This window comes from Nerophis lumbriciformis, linkage group LG10 (genome assembly GCF_033978685.3).
Source record: "Nerophis lumbriciformis linkage group LG10, RoL_Nlum_v2.1, whole genome shotgun sequence".
In the NCBI taxonomy this organism is placed as follows: domain Eukaryota; kingdom Metazoa; phylum Chordata; class Actinopteri; order Syngnathiformes; family Syngnathidae; genus Nerophis; species Nerophis lumbriciformis.
In genome coordinates, this window is record NC_084557.2 from 27019908 (window position 1) to 27036994 (window position 17087).

General features: G+C 37.1%; 1 long non-coding RNA gene and 1 other non-coding gene across 3 annotated transcripts in view; both read right to left on the minus strand.

Annotated features, from left to right (window-relative positions):
- The window catches only part of LOC133612499 (uncharacterized), a 34978-nt gene extending 23870 nt beyond the window's left edge, over window positions 1–11108 (minus strand). For both annotated transcript variants that reach the window (XR_009816126.2, XR_012050638.1), the window contains exons 1-4: window positions 10956–11108; window positions 9967–10157; window positions 7870–8091; window positions 691–1043 (exon numbers count right to left, since the gene is read on the minus strand). This is a non-coding gene — a long non-coding RNA (uncharacterized lncRNA). The remainder of the gene's footprint in view (window positions 1–690; window positions 1044–7869; window positions 8092–9966; window positions 10158–10955) is intronic.
- A 5761-nt stretch (window positions 11109–16869) lies between these two features.
- On the minus strand, window positions 16870–16942 carry trnar-ucg (transfer RNA arginine (anticodon UCG)). Its single transcript has one exon. It is a non-coding gene; the product is annotated as a tRNA-Arg (tRNA).
- Window positions 16943–17087: the final 145 nt, after the last annotated feature.

The following is a 17087-nucleotide window of genomic DNA, read 5'->3' on the forward strand; positions in this document are numbered from 1 at the left end:
ACTTCAAAATAAAATGTATTATTTATGGGTACATCAAAACGTCAAATAGTTAACGGCTGGATCGTACTTCACCCACCAAAATAAAATTCCTTAATATTGTTTTATACTTCTAAGAGGACAGTATTCCTAATATGCATTCATTTTTTGTTTCTAGAATATGAATGTTTATAAGTGAATGGTAAAAAACTATCCATCCATTTCTACCGCTTGTCCCTCTAGGGGTCGCGGGGAGTGTTGGAGCCTATCCCAGATTCGAGCGCAATTAAGTACCAATGTAAAGTTTTTAAACGAAACCATGAGAAACTAAAGTTTATGACTTTTATTTGCATATTTTGAATGAACACATCTTACACAAGAGGCCATATTGAACACACATTCTGTATATCATTGAGCACACACAGACAGTAATTGGTATTACTCCGCAAGGAAAAACAGGTCCATACACTAGTTGATACGTTCGAGTATGTTTGGACTTCAAAGCAGAGGTAAAAAGCCCAGGTTCCTTTAAAGAACTGAAAAATGTCCATTCACATAAATTACTCAGCCGAGGAAAAACTAATGTTGTCCGCAGTAGCGAGCTAAAATGACCCAAGCTAAAGCTAACAAAAACACCTTGCAAAAAGGCACCATGGTAACTAACAAAACTAACACTAATTTAGATAGAAGTATAATACAAACAGGAATACTCACATAAGGCATGAAAATGTAGAAGTCAAAAATAACTATTAATCCAATGGAAAATTGAAGAAATACTCCATCAGCTGGCAATTATAAAAAAATATAAACGGCACGGCTGAAAACAAATTGCAAATAGTAACAGGTGAGACTCCGCCCAACACCAGCAGGAGTAGGAACCGGAAACAAAAGCAGAAACAAAAACAGAAACTGACAAAATAAAAGGCAGGGAAAAAAACAAGGAACATGTTTATTAAAATGTAAAATAAAAAATGTGGACATTGATTGGACAATTAATTGTGTGATGATTTTTGATGCGTTTAGTCCAAGGTCTGCAGGCTGAAGTTTCACAGCTTGCCATCTCCATCCTGAGGACAAATAATTACAATAAGTATTCGTAAGTTACCAACTTTACAAAGACAACAAGATAAACACTAATATATTTGAACTATTATATCTTAAAACTTACTAAAGGGGGCAGGGAATATAATCAATAATGAAGACAATGCTGTAGCTATCCTATAAAAAATAAGCCTGTGTTTTACATGTTGTTTTTCTCTGCTATTTGCAGGCTCTTTGCATGGAGGGATCTTGAGGCTTTCATCCCCACGGGGAACCATCCCCGACTCTTTCTCTGTCAATTTTCACCCACTCCCCAATTCAGACAAGCTTTTTCTCCCACCAAGCCCACAATGAAGGATTTGTCCTTGTTCTCATTGTCCACCCCTGATATCTTTTTTTGCCTGCTCCTTTTTTCTGCAGACAGCATGCAGCGTATGCAAATACACACCGCTTTATTCTCTGGCCCCCCTCCCCTGAATGAATACAAGCTTAAATGAGGCCACACTTGCACACATATTTACAGAGGGGGCATGGAAACGTGCACTTATTTCAATCACTGAGGCACACAGAAATAGTCAAATTCATAAAAAGAGGACAGTGGATTTAAAAAAGAAGAAAAAAAACAAGATGTGATTGAAGGGTAGCATTTCAGCATTGATTCAAAGGTTTCACAAAAAATATTGCTTGGTGATTTTAAACGGAACACCTCAATTTTCAGAGGCTTGAAAGTATATTGTAATTACACTATGATTCACAGGACAAATGAATATTAGGGTTGCAACTAACGATTAATTTGATAATCGATTCATCTGTCGATTGTTACTTCGATTAATCGATTAATAATCGGATAAAAGAGACAAACTACATTTCTATCCTTTCCAGTATTTTATTGGGGGAAAAAACAGCATACTGGCACCATACTTATTTTGATTGTTTCTCAGCTGTTTGTAAATGTTGCAGTTTATAGATAAAGGTTTATTTAAAAAAAAAAAAACTTTTTTTTTTTTTTAAAAGCCTTTGCACATGCGCATAGCATAGATCCAACGAATCGATGACTAAATTAATCGGCAACTATTTTTATAATCGATTTTAATCGATTAGTTGTTGCAGCCCTAATGAATATTAATGAATACTTTTGACTTTCCATAAGATGGCACCTAAACGGTAAATGTGAAACCTCAAATTAAAATCATTAAAACGCTTTCTGGACCTTACTGTACGCTGAAAGGGTTATTTCTCACTTGTATTTTATGTATGATGGTTTTGGGACAATTCTAACAAGAAGTGTATACTTTTTATATTTGCTATCTTAAAAGCTCATAATACACTATAACAATAATGGGAGTTCTCATGAATTTGATTAATTATAACTAACATTCTCCAACTAGTGTGAATGTGTGTGTGTTTGTGTGTGTGTGTGTGTGTGTGTGTGTGTGTGTGTGTGTGTGTGTGTGTGTGTGTGTGTGTGTGTGTGTGTGTGTGTGTGTGTGTGTGTGTGTGTGTGTGTGTGTGACGGTTTGGCCTTTTCACTCGTACATGATTGTGCCTGCTGGCTTCTTCCCCATAGCAACCCCAACAGAGGTCAAAGGTTATGTAACCTCCCTTCAACCGACCATCCCTCCGCCCTGCTATACCACCCCCATTTTTTCTGTACCCTCCAGTGTGGCCATGAACTTGAACTTGACAAAGATTTTTTGTCTTAAACTGAATCAAACAGAGTTTCTCTTAATTCTCCTCCTTACAAACAATAAGCATACTCAGCAAATTCCTCTGCGGGACCTCCACTCATATAACGCCTCTCTTATCTTTACTTTAAGATACTTAACGTTGCGTTAGATTGCTCTTGGTCAAAGTTGCATTGAAAGAGCATGATGAGGTTTTGCTCGACACACATGGGGGGACTCTTGCATGAGCATGAGATGTTACAGCATGTTACACATTTATGCAGCTCTATAGGAGAAACATGACACATGCAAACTGACCTTAATGTCTTTTAGTGTTCCCTCTTTATAAAAAAAAAAATAAATACAACTCCTAAAATGATGTCCAACCAAAAACTAAATTGAGTTGAAAGACTACTCAAAAGAAAAAAAATAAGTTGTGCAATCATTTCCAAAAAAACACTTTTAGTTCATCATATTATAATGTTTATGTATTTAATTAAGTGGTGATAGTAGAGACTCTGCTAGTTTTTACAGTCCCTATAGAACATTAAACATTATATCTCACGCATACACACAATTGTGTACACACTATAATTTAAATAATACAATTCATGCACACGCTGGTGCTCTAAATCCTCACGCCAATGATTGTACGTCTAATTGGAAACACCTTTTGTATCGAGATTAGACAGACGCTTAAGACGTTTAATCATCAGATTCTGGTTTATTCAGTGTATGTGTACGGCCTGCAAAATGTCCTCCTAAAAGCACACAAATAATGTTCCTCTATGGCGTTATAAGCTAAATCAGTGCCAGTTTTAGATATGGGCCGCATGGGAAGTTGCCCATTTTATTGGGGGCGCCACAAGAATGGGGGGGATGTGCTCGGGGGGCACCATACTGCTCAAATAAGTGGATAACACCAAACCACTGAGAGAGGAAAGAGGGTGTCGCAATCCACGCTCGCTTTTCTACAAGAGGATTGTACCACAGACCTGCTATAAGCACAGTTCATTCAGCTCACCCACACTTCTTGTTACCTAGCAGGGATTACCAAAGTGTGCCGAGGGGGGCTTTTTGCAGCACTACTTTTTTTTTTTTTTACTTTATTGCAATGGTTTCACAAAATAATGCAATATGTTGTCCTTTGACAGCGCTTGTTTTTTTTTTAAAGAAGTGAATGTCTTATACAATAAAATCAGTAGAGAATAAAAGATAAATAATGGGATAACTACAAAAAAATACTCCCATATTTACATACAGAAAATCATACTCATCCTACTTGTACAGCATATCATTATTTCATAAGTAGAAATGGCGTGAGATGCAGTTCAAATTAAATTACAAACACAACAAAAATGGGGAAAAAGAGCAACATTTATAAAGAAAAAGCAGACATGCAGGCTTTAAACTATAATTGTATTGGGTTTAGCCTTTAAAATGTTTTTTTTTTTTACAAAATGCCACCTGCATCCTTCACTTTTCTAATAAGTGATCCCTCAAAAAGTTTTGGACACCCCCTGACATACACCAAGGGCTCATCTTCCACGGTTGAGGTATTTGTTAGTTAACATTGCACCAAAACCGCCAAATTTCCATAAAATGTGAGAAGAAGCGGAGGAATGAGCCCAAAACAACACTTTTTTTTTTCTCGCACTTTTCTGTCAGTCAATCGCATGAATACGTTTGACTGCCCGGGAATCAAACCCATACCCTCTGCAATGGAAGCCATCAAGCCTGTTAAATGGATGCTTGGTGCAGATCTGGATAAAAGATAGTGTGGCTCTGCACCACCGTGAAAGTGCATTTTCATCACGTCTCCTTTTGTTTGTTTTGCTGACTTCTGCCAACTACAATATCTTTATGATTCATATTTGACCTTCCTCTTCTATCAGACAAACATATTTTGGTCTGTGTATTAAATATGAAGGACAACAATCTCTGTAGATGTATGCAGCGCAGTAAAAGCCAGACTCCTTGCGAATCAGGAGTTGGATCATTCAGCTTGTCATCAGGCATTGATGCGTTTGCGCCTTATGGCCATGCCGCTTGACAATGTTGCTTAAAATAATTGCATCCTGGTGTCAAGCTGAGCAGAGATACTGTAAGTCAAAGGTTTGACTGCGACGTGAAGATCAGATTGGGAACGCGGGTGCCGGTGGGTTATAATTGTGTTCCACCTGCACTGTGTGAGACAAAGTGTAGGTTGGTGCATGCCTAATGCCAGTGAAGCCCTCCCAATTGGCAAAGAAAAACAGCATCACATCTCCATGCCTCTCAGACATGCAGAGTTGGCCTGAATAGACTAATGAACAGTCAGGTGGCACTCCAGGGCCCCCTCCCGACGCACACATATCAAGCACACATACACTTGCAAACACATTAAAACTCAGCGCCTCAGTCGACCTCGGTGCTCCGCACGACAGTCTAATGTCTCAGGCATCTGCTCATGTCTAGTCTGGAGGGCCTTTCCCACCCTGCCCCCCAGCCAAGGCCCGCCGCAGCACCAGCTCCCACAATTGTGGGAAAGCGCTCCTTTTTTTTTTTTTTGAGGGAGGGGCAGGTGTAGGGTTGGGGGGGGATAAACAGCTATTGAGAGGGGAGCGAGCGAGAGAGCGCGGACTTGAATGATAATGTGAAAATACACAACGCTCTTCATTAACACGCAAGCAAAGCAGCTGCACATGTTGGCGGAGGACACACACGCTCACGTGTTTCTTGCTCACCAGGGCACAACCGCAGCTTTAGGTACACTTGATCTAATCCTGCCTTTACAGAGATAACATTGCTCTGATCTATTTATGATATGCATATGGTTACCATTTACTGTTAGCTTCTTGGAATATTTGGACTCACTTGTGTGGTTCAATGAGAGAGCCGATAACTCACACACCTTTCAGTGTATAGTTGCTCACGAGGCAACAACGACCACAATAATAAACTCAACTGAGCATCATTAACCTCAATTATATATTGATACAGATTTTGCAATAGATCTCATTAGATTGTGAAAATGTGCCTCAGAAGAAGACCAAGAACCGGCAGGAGGTCCATTCTTCCTTCAAAATACATATCATATTTGTACATATCGTATTTGCTGATGTTGTTCTATTGTTGTTGTTGTTATTATTGTGTTTGCTGTTGTTGTTGTTGTCTCTCTGTCTTATCCCCCTCTTGTCCCCACAATTTCCCCCTCTATCTTCCTTTTTTTCTCTTTCTATTCCCTCCTGCTCCGGCCCGGCTGCACCAAATAATAATATAAATCCATTTAATAAAGTCAAATACAAATAAGGCAACAAGAGAAGTATCCCACACTTCTCTTTTGTAAAGTAAATTTGTACAACCGATATGGGCATCTACATCAACTATCTGATTTGCCTGAGAAGCTGGACAGGACAAAAAATAAATAAAAATAAATAAAATTGTATTCCTTCAAAGAAAACGACTTTTACAATAAAACAACAATATAATTATTTTTTGTTATTATTAGGGATATGAATCTTACAAACAACTCACGGTTCAATTAGATTACGATTCTTGGGGTGACTATTGGAATCAGAATCAATTCTCCATTGAACACAATTCTCGCAATATTTCTTTAGGTTACATAAATTATAATAAAACATTTTCATTTTCACTTGGCTGCTGACATGACGTATATCTGCAGCTAAGGTGGTCTAAAAAAATGAAACATTCAAAAATTCTAAATCGTTATTTAAATAATAAATTCCAATGTGATTAGACTTAGACTTCCTTTTATTGTCATTCAAATTTGAACTTTACAGTACAGATAAGAACAGCATTTTGTTGCATTTGCTCGTTGTACTGCAGGATAAGGTGCATATATAAATAGATTACTGTACAGATAAATATATTGCACTTTTGCATAGACATCCACGTTTATGGATGTATGTTATATTGTCTTTATATTCCAGCGAGTTAATCCGTTTTTGGGGGGAATTGAGGGGATTATCCTTATTTTCCAGTACCCCTAAAGTAATTATTGTTTCTGTGTTGTTGTTTTTTTGTTGAAAAATAAAATTTAATGAATGTTTATAAAGAAACAACATTGTAAAATAACAAAATACGGTACAGGAAACAAATGATTAGTAATTGCTTAGACATGGAAAAGAGTTAGAGGATTAAATAAGCTCTGCTTTTTCCTACTTCTTTTTTTTTTGGACATTTTGAATTGTGAAATTGTAAACATATACATACCATTGTAAAAATATACCATCACCAGTGTGTGTGTGTGTGTGTGTGTGTGTGTGTGTGTGTGTGTGCATGTGTGTGTCAAATTTTGAAGGTGATGGTTTCAGCAATAATTTGGGTTACTTGGCTACTTCACCCAAGAAATGCTTAGAATTAGTTTTTCAGTGCACTCCCTATAGGTGACCTACACAAAGACACGCACATGGCTTTTTTTATCTGTAATAAAACAACGCTTTGTTTTGCTGATTAGTATTTTATGTTTCAAGAAAACTGATGATTGAAATAAAATAGCATGACAAAAAAAATGGCTTCATTGTCTGTAGAGAAAAGCATTTACTTTTGTGAGTAAAAAAGCGAGGACTCTTTACTGCCAGAAACACAGAAAAAAAGGTACATTATAAAAAATGTTACTTTTTCAATCCGGGACGGCTCCTGGCATAAACACTATACGCTGTTGTTAATGGCCACAACCACTAGGGGGCAGGGGCACACAACTACGCTCAAGTCTATTTAGATGCACGTGTTATATTTTCAATAAGTGACATTTGGCTCAATTTGACTAGAATAAAATCAAACCTTAGTAATATTAAAGAGCGAAATGGGGACACTAAAAGCCTCGAGGCGGCACTGCAGGTGCACGACAACAACAATGGCGTCCACCATGTGTGCATCATGAGGGTGACAAGAGAGGGTGGCAGCTTTCCTTCAACCGGTGCCAGCTCATTAATTTTGTTTGCTACCCAGCCCCCCATCAACCCCCCCCCCCCCCCCCCCCCCCCCCACCTCCCGCCCCCCCCCTCCTCCTTCACATCACCCACTAACTGCTAATTAGCAGGAGGAGAGGACAGATAAAAAAGCGAGAGGCTGCATGTGACTGGGGAGGAAATGGCCATCTTGCACACACACACGAACACACACACACACACACACACAGTCATCATAACCGCTGATACCCTGCAAAAATGATGCAACCCACCTTGTATGTCAGCACCAGCCATTTTGGATATCCCAGCAACATCTCCCAAGATGGCTCCAGAACGTGACGACGGGCCAAGGCCTTTGTGTGCCGTCTGGCATGGGCACGCCGTCTCTCGCTGGCGGCGCAGATGGCATCCCAGAGCAGGCGACCCCGTCCTCGTTTTTACCCCCTCGAACAATGCTTCTGTCTTTTACAGGAAGAATGGCGCTAATTGAAAATCTGGAACGAGAAGAGAATATTACGAGAGAAGCTACACAAAGACAATCCGTGTTTGTACGCCGGGGCCTCGTTCATTAAACGTTTCTTAAAACCCGCGCTTGCGATTCAGCTGCTCATCACCAAGAGCGGGAGTGCAGGCAAGGAATCTTTCATGTGCTACAAAGGATAGACACAATGGTGCCTTGGAGCATCCCATAAATAAGGACTCATAGTGTTTGTGTGGCCATTCATTAAGGAAGCACGTCATGTTCACAGGCTAACAGGAAGAGGCTCGGACCCCCGGCCCCCTTTTCCACATATCCAATATCCTGCAGTGAAACGAAGCAATTAGACCGCCAGTTCCCCCGCAATAGGTAGTTAACGCACTGAATGAAAACCTCATCTCACTCTGCCGCTCTTAAGGCTTTAAGGGCTGATATGGACTGCATCACACTCAAGTAGCAAGTTGAAAAGTTCAGCTCCCGTCTACAGGATAGGCCGCCCCCCCTCATTGAGGCCTGCTACAAGGTATCCCAAAGACTCTCTTTAAGATTCGTTACAGCTTTTAAACACAAGATGCCAAGTGTTTTTTTAAATCGAGGGTCCGACACCACTCCATGGCATTATTAGTAGTCCTGGAGACATTAGTGCCAGCACAAAGCAGCTGTTTCCCCTTTCTTTATTCTGCTAACAAAGCGTCCCGCGGTTGTTTTACATTTAAATGGAAATTAAAAGATTCACTGTTAATTCAACCCCATATGCTGGTGGCCAGGATGGGAGTGGATTCACTTATTCAGTATTAGTTATTTAACGTTACTTTTGTACAGTATAAATGCACCAAGATGCAGAAGGCCCACACCTTCTTGAAACTCATTTGATTAGTAGTCAAAATAACATGTGATCATAATCACAAAAAGTCATATTTGCATGCTTTTATATACACATTGTAAGCACAGGGTATACGCTAACCGTAATTATTAACATATCATACTGATTTTATCACATCATACCTCACTAGCAAATAGTATAATTATATGCTGTTTATTTGACATTACATATTTAAAGCCAGTTTATAGGTTACAATATTATAAGTATGTTTACTTATCTATATTATTTGCATCATCCCCTATTTTGTTGTTGCATAAAACCTAAGAAAGCTGGGTCTTTTGGAGCAAAAACAAATTCAGATAAAAAATATTTCACTTAAAAAAGCATACATATTTGCTTGTAAATAACTACCGTATGTTTCGGACTATAAGTCGCAGTTTTTTTCATAGTTTGGCCGGGGGTGCGACTTATACTCAGGAGCGACTTATGTGTGAAATTAATTAACACATTACCGTAAAATATCAAATAATATTATTTAGCTCATTCACGTAAGAGACTAGACGTATAAGATTTCATGGGATTTAGCGATTAGGAGTGACAGATTGTTTGGTAAACGTATAGCATGTTCTTCCATCCATCCATCCATTTTCTACCGCTTATTCCCTTTGGGGTCGCGGGGGGCGCTGGAGCCTATCTCAGCTACAATCGGGAGCATGTTCTATATGTTATAATTATTTGAATGACTCTTACTGTAATATGTTATGTTAACATACCAGGCACGTTCTCAGTTGGTTATTTATGCCTCATATAACGTAGACTTATTCAGCCTGTTGTTCACTATTCTTTATTTATTTTAAATTGCCTTTCAAATGTCTATTCTTGGTGTTGAGTTTTATCAAATAAATTTCCCCCAAAAATGTGACTTATACATGTTTTTTTCCTTCTTTATTATGCATTTTCGGCAGGTGCGACTTATACTCCGGTGCGACTTATACTCCGAAAAATACGGGTAGATTGTTCTGTATGAAATATTTAGCATTATACATGTGTAAGTAATGCAAAACTTACCCTTGACACCAAAGCACATTTATTTTTGCATTTTTTTCACCCGCTTCAATTTTAAAGGAAGTCATTCCTACATTCGGTTATCTAGCTTTATGACAGGTATTTAATACTCATACAGCTAGATAACCAAAGACAGGAACAGACCACCTATCCATGCTGTTGACGTCAACACTTGTCATGATGCCACATAATATCTATAGAGAAGGGAAAAAACATGTGTTAGCGTATATATATTATGAAAAACATCATTTAGTAGTTTATTTCATGTAACACAAGAGGCCATTGATAAATTAAGGAGAAAAAAGGCATACATTTGAGATATACTCCATGAGGAGAATACATCATGTAATATTTAGGTCAGTATTAATTAGTGTATAATTTACTCTTATTTAAAAGGTTTGCATACATAGTTTTAAACCATACCTGAAAATATCCCACCCTCAAAATGGGCCCATGCCCTGTTATAAATTAGTATAGGATTGAAAAGACACCTACAAAATACACAATACATAACCTTGTTTGTTAACAGCAAATACAAATGTGTGGCAAAAATATAAGAATTAAGGCTTCATGTAGTATGTAACATGATATTGTAATATAACCGCTGTGCAGTTTGCATCTATAAAGAATAGAACACACGTCAGATGACCATGAACGTGACATGACACATTTTTTTTTAAACACGTCATTTTCAACATGTTAGATGCTTTCATTTGACGCCTTTATTGATACTTTTAATCGCACTTATGTCACTGGCCTACTTCTGCTTAACTATATAGCATTTCCACGATATACACGATTTAAAAAATAACATCAGGAGCCCAAATATTGTGAGTTATTCCTTTTTATAGTAATTAGCAAGGCATGATTTTTGCCATTGTTTTTATATAAAGATTTTTTTTTCATGTGTTCCGTGAATGCACCACGGCGGTAAGCCACATGGTATGAAGCAGGTAAAACGTCACGGAAGTGGGAAATCTTGCTTTTCTTACCCTTTTTAGAGTCCGCGCCGTAAAGTCCTTCATCGACAGAGACTTTAATTTCCCAGAAGGAAAGAGAGGCCTTTTTGTAGGTTGTCATTGCTCCCATGGAAGTCCACTTCCATCCTCACCGTCGCTCCTCCACCTTCTGCTTCTCCTCCAGCCTCACGCGCTTCTCCAACTGTCAGTCAAGCCGCTCCTGTGATGACGTCACACCCTCTACCCAAGCGGACCAATCAGAGGGCTCCGCTGCCTCCAAAGCGTGTTGGAACTGGGAAGGATGTTTCCCTCCTAAATTGAGATTTTAGTTGTTTTTTATTAACACACAGCTACGGAACTGTCCCCTTGTATTATTTCCTTTCATTTTTTACTAATTTCCAAAAAGCTAAAATTATGTACAAACAACAATATTGCTGGCTACAGAGAACATACAAACTAGAGATGTCCAATAAATGCTTTAAAATGTAATATCGGAAATTATCGGTATTTGTTTTTTATTATCGGTATCTTTTTTTTTGTTTTTTTGTTTTGTTTAGGTTTTTTTTTAATTAAATCAACATAAAAAACACAAGATACACTTACAATTAGTGCACCAACCCAAAAAACCTCCCTCCCCCATTTACACTCATTCACACAAAAGGGTTGTTTCTTTCTGTTATTAATATTCTGGTTCCTACATTATATATCAATATATATCAATGCAGTCTGCAAGGGATACAGTCCGTAAGCACACATGATTGTGCGTGCTGCTGGTCCACTAATAGTACTAACCTTTAACAGTTAATTTTACTAATTTTCATTAATTACTAGTTTCTATGTAACTGTTTTTATATTGTTTTACTTTATTTTTTATTCAAGAATTTTTTTATTTTTTTATTTATCTTATTTTATTTTTTTATTTTTTTTTAAAAGGACCTTATCTTCACCATACCTGGTTGTCCAAATTAGGCATAATAATGTGTTAATTCTGCGACTGTATATATCGGTATCGGTTGATATCGGTATCGGCAGTTAAGAGTTGGACAATATCGGAATATCGGATATGGGCAAAAAAAAGCCATTATCGGACATCCCTAATACAAACCCTTTATTTATTGAATCAAAAATACTGAAATTACACGACATAGTGAATTTGCAAACAGCTAAAATGATACACAATGCAAACTATAGCCTGCTACCCAAAAATATACAACAATTCTTCTCAACAAAAGAGGAGAAATATAATCTTAAAGAAAAATGTAATTTAAAACATTTGTACGCACGTACAACACTTAAGACCTTCGGTATATCAGTATGTGGAATTCAATTATGGAATTATTAAGCAAAGAAATCAAACAATGTACTAATATGATCCACTTCAAGAAACTCTTCAAACTTTACAAAGTACAAAGAAGAATAACCATGAATTTATCTCATCCATCCATTCATTTTCAAGATAATCTTACTCATCTCACCATATGAAATACAACTTACTTCACCAATTATTACTTATTTATTTGTATTGTTATTACTTATGGAGTATATTATGAATACATTGAGAACAGGAAGTGAACAAAAGTTTTAGTAACTGCTATGTAAAGGAACACGGGTAGGATTAAATAAGCTCTGCTTCTTCCTACTCCCTTTCGAACATGTTGAATGGAAAAACTGGAAATTGTGATGTATCATGTTGTATGCATGCATGTTCCAAATAAACTCAAACTCAACTCAACAATTTACAGGGAAATTACACACGTGCAACACTAAAAGCTATAAAAACAGATATGCGGATTAAAATCATGGAACTAGTTTACTTTACAATGTAACATGATATCATGTATGTACTCAATTATTGATACTTGGATTCCATCTTGTATTTATTTACGTTCTAATATTATGGTTTGTGGTTTAAGTTTATTTCAAACATGTTACTTGTCACATTTGTTCAGTTTCTCATTACAACATGTTCAAAAAGGAGTAGGAAGAAGCATCATTTATTTAATCCCACCCCTTTTACGTTTCAGAGTAAGTAATTACTAACACGTTTATTCGCTTCCTGTTCTCCATTTATGCACAATTTACACCAATCTACTAAGAAGTTCATAATAAATCATTAAGTTGAAAATCACACAATGAGATGAATAAGATTATCTAATTTTTCAATAAAGTCTAAAATGTTTCTGAGGATTCTTCATCTCACTTCACTTTGAGTTTGAACAGTTTCTTAAACTGGATCATAATGTTTGGCTTATTTGCTTAATCCAATCCATAAATTAAATCCACATACTGATTACCTGAAGGTCTTAAGTGTTGTACGTGCATACAAATGTTTTAAATTACATTCTTCTCTTTTGTTGAGAAAAATTGTTGTACATTCTTGGGTAGCAGGTTATAGTTTTGTACATCATTTTAGCTGTTTGTAAATGCACCAAATCATTGAATTTCAATAATTGTGATTTAATAAATAAAAGGTTTGTATGTTCTCCATATCCAACATTATGTATTATTCTAATTGATCTTTTTTGTAACACAGTTAGTGAATGAAGGGCACAATTGTAGTTGTTCCCCATATTTCTACACAATAACTCAGATATGGTAACACTAGTGAGCAGTAAAGAATATGAAGTGATTTTTGGTCTAAAACATGTTTTGCTTTATTATTGACATGTTTCTTGCTACTTAATGTTGCATATTTTTTACATGAGATTTCCAATTAATGTTATCATCCATTATTACACCCAAAAATGTGTTTTATTTTACCCTTTCAATGTCTACTAGGTCTATTTGTAATTGTGTTTGACTTTCTCTTCTACTGTTACCAAATAGCATTATTTTAGTTTTACTGAGATTCAAAGATAGTCTGTTTTTGTCAAACCATCTTTTTAATTTGTACATTTCTTCTGTTATTATTTGTATTAGCTTTTGTGTGTTATCTCCTGAACAAAACAAGGTTGTATCATCTGCAAATAATACTAACATCAGGTCCTTTGTAACTTTACAAATGTCGTTTATATAGAGATTGAACAATTTTGGTCCAAGTATTGATCCCTGAGGTACGCCACAAGATATTTTCAGCTCTGTGGAAGTGTGTTCGCCTATCTTCACGTATTGCTTCCTGTTGGTTAAGCAGCTTCTCACCCAGTTCAATACCAACCCTCTGATGCTATATCTTTCTAATTTGTTTATTAAGACATGATTAATTGTGTCAAATGCTTTTGTTAAATCCATAAACACTGCAGCAGCACATTTTTAGCTATCTAATGATCTCTTCCGTTATTTCGATTAATGCCATTGATGTTGAGATGTTGGCTCTGTATTCGTATTGGTTGTCTATGAGTGTTTTGTTTTTATTTATGAATTTGTCTAATCTGTTGTTAAACAGATTTTCTTTTTTAGAAAATTGTGGCAGTAGATAAACAGGCCTATAGTTTGTAAACTGGTGTTCGTCTCCAGTCTTATAAATCGGTACGATTTTTGCTATTTTCATTTTATCTGGGAATTTGAAGTTTGAGTTTGAAATGATAGGTTGCTGATATATGTTAAAGGTTCTGAGATCCCGTCAATAACTTTTTTAACGTTTCATATCATTTTCGTTGCAATCAGTTGAGGTCTTGGATTTACCTTTTTTCACAATATTGATTATTTCCTCTTTTGTCACTCATTCTAGGAACATAGAGTTGGGGTTTCCATCTATGGTGTCATTCAAATCCTCAACTGACTCGGATCTGGAATATTTTCCTCCAGATTTGGTCCAATGTTCACAAAGTACTTATTGAAGCTTTCAACTACTTTGTTCATATTGCCATTTTTTACATTTCCATCTAAGAAGTATTTAGGATAGTCCTTTTTAGCACCATTTTTAATAATGCTATTTAGGATGCCCCATGTTGCTCTCATATTGTTTTTGTTCTGGTCCAATAATTAACTGTAATATTATTTTCTACAAGTTCGTAGTATGCCGGTTAGCTTGTGCTTATACGTTTTGTACTTGTTTTCTGCTTCTGTAGATCTCTGTGTTATAAATGTTCTATATAGTGTATTCTACTATTTGCAATCATTTTTCAGTCCTTTTGTCATCCATGGTTGATTATTTTTCTTTTGCTTCTTACTAAGTTGTTTCAATGGACAGAGTTTGTCATAAAGCATCTCAAAGGTATTAAAAAAAATACCATATGCATCATCTACATCATGTCCCAACTCTGTTTTCTCAGATCATTTTTGAGAGCTGTCATACTTTGTTCTGTACATATTCTTCGAAAAGTCTTTTTGTCATCCATGTACGTCTTCTTGGAGTTTCCGTCGTAGATTATGAAAACTGGCAGATCCCTGATGTCGGATATTAGCAGGCCACTTGTGGTATTGTTATCAAAATCATTAGTAGAAATATTATCAATTAGTGTGGCGCTGTGTCCTGAGATTCTGCTTGGCCTTGTGATTTTAGGATATAAACTCAGGCTATACATTAACCAGTAATCTGTGAGTTTACAATGAAACTTTTTACAACTAATGTGTTTACTAACAATGCAATCAGATTAATAAGCAAGACGCGTTGCTGTGTAAAAAAAGTATTTTCAGTAAAATGACAATAACCGCTTACATTTTTGACAATTTTTACAATGCGGTATTCCTGAAGGCTTCATAAGAAGAGGCATTTTTCCTGAGGATGCATCTGTGTTTCTCGGCAAGAAACTGCAATTGCACATAAATGTTGCAGTTTTTGAAATTGAAGTGAAGTGAAGTGAATTATATTTATATAGCGCCTTCTCTCTCGTGACTCAAAGCGCTTTACATAGTGAAACTCATTATCTATAACAGGGGTGTTAAACTCATTTTAGATGGAGAAAAATGTACTTCCAAGTGGGCCGCACCGGTAAAATCACGGCACGATAACTTAAAAATAAAGACAACTTCAGATTGTTTTCTTTGTTAAAAAAATCGAACAAGCACAATCTGAAAATGTACAAATCATAATGATGTTGGGTTTTTTTTTTACACTTACACTATAAATTGGCCCTAGTGTGTGAATGTGAGTGTGAATGTTGTCTGTCTATCTGTGTTGGCCCTGCGATGAGGTGGCGACTTGTCCAGGGTGTACCCCGCCTTCCGCCCGATTGTAACTGAGATAGGCTCCAGCGTCCCCCGCGACCCCGAAGGGCATAAGCGGTAGAAAATGGATGGATGGATGGATGTTGCGGTTAATAGTATTCTATCTTTATTTGTCGTTATTTATACTTTCTGAATAAATAATGTGATAATGTTCATCAGTCAACTCATTGGTGTTAATTTTCAATCTATCCATCCATTTTCTACTGCTTGTCCCTTTCGGGGTCGTGGGGGGTGCTGGAGCCTATCTCAGCTGCATTCGGGCGGAAGGCAGGGTACACCCTGGACAAGTCGCCAGCTCATCGCAAAATTTTTTTCAATCTATCAAGATAAAAAAATAATATCAAAATCAAATTACATGATGTTCTTTAGGTAGTTTGATCATTTTCCTCGACTGGTGCATTAACATCATGTGGTTTATTTTATTTTTTTACATATGTAGCATCATCTACAAAGAAAAAAATAAATGCTATTGCGACATCTAGTGGAGACATTTAGAACAGCAGTTTATCTCATTCAAAAATGTTGGCTCCTTTTTATACTTGGCAAAAGCATCCCGCGGGCGGTATAAAACCTGTTCGCGGGCCTGAGCCGGTCCGCGGGCCGTATATTTGACATCCCTGATCTATATAGTTTAAGTTACATTTAAACCAGCGTAGGTAGAACTGGGAGCAGGTGGGTAAAGTATCTTGCCCAAGGACACAACAGCAGTGACTAGGATGGTGGAAGTGGGAATCTAACCTGGAACGCTCAAGTTGTTGGCACGGCCACTCTACCAACCGAGCTACGCTATCCCTGAAACTATTATATACTGTAATTTCAATGTCTGTGTGAAACAAAAATGCGACCGTGGCAGGACTCGAACCTGCAATCCCCTGATCCGAAGTCAGATGCCTTATCCATTAGGCCACACGGCCGATGATGTCCAGAAGCCGGAATTAAGATTACTTTTATCAATCTCTAGACAACGGGTACATGCAGGTTACACGGTGAAAACATTCGGCTTCGGCTCTATTAGTGTCAAACAAGTATCCGTGTCTCTGTCTATATAGCTGGGACATA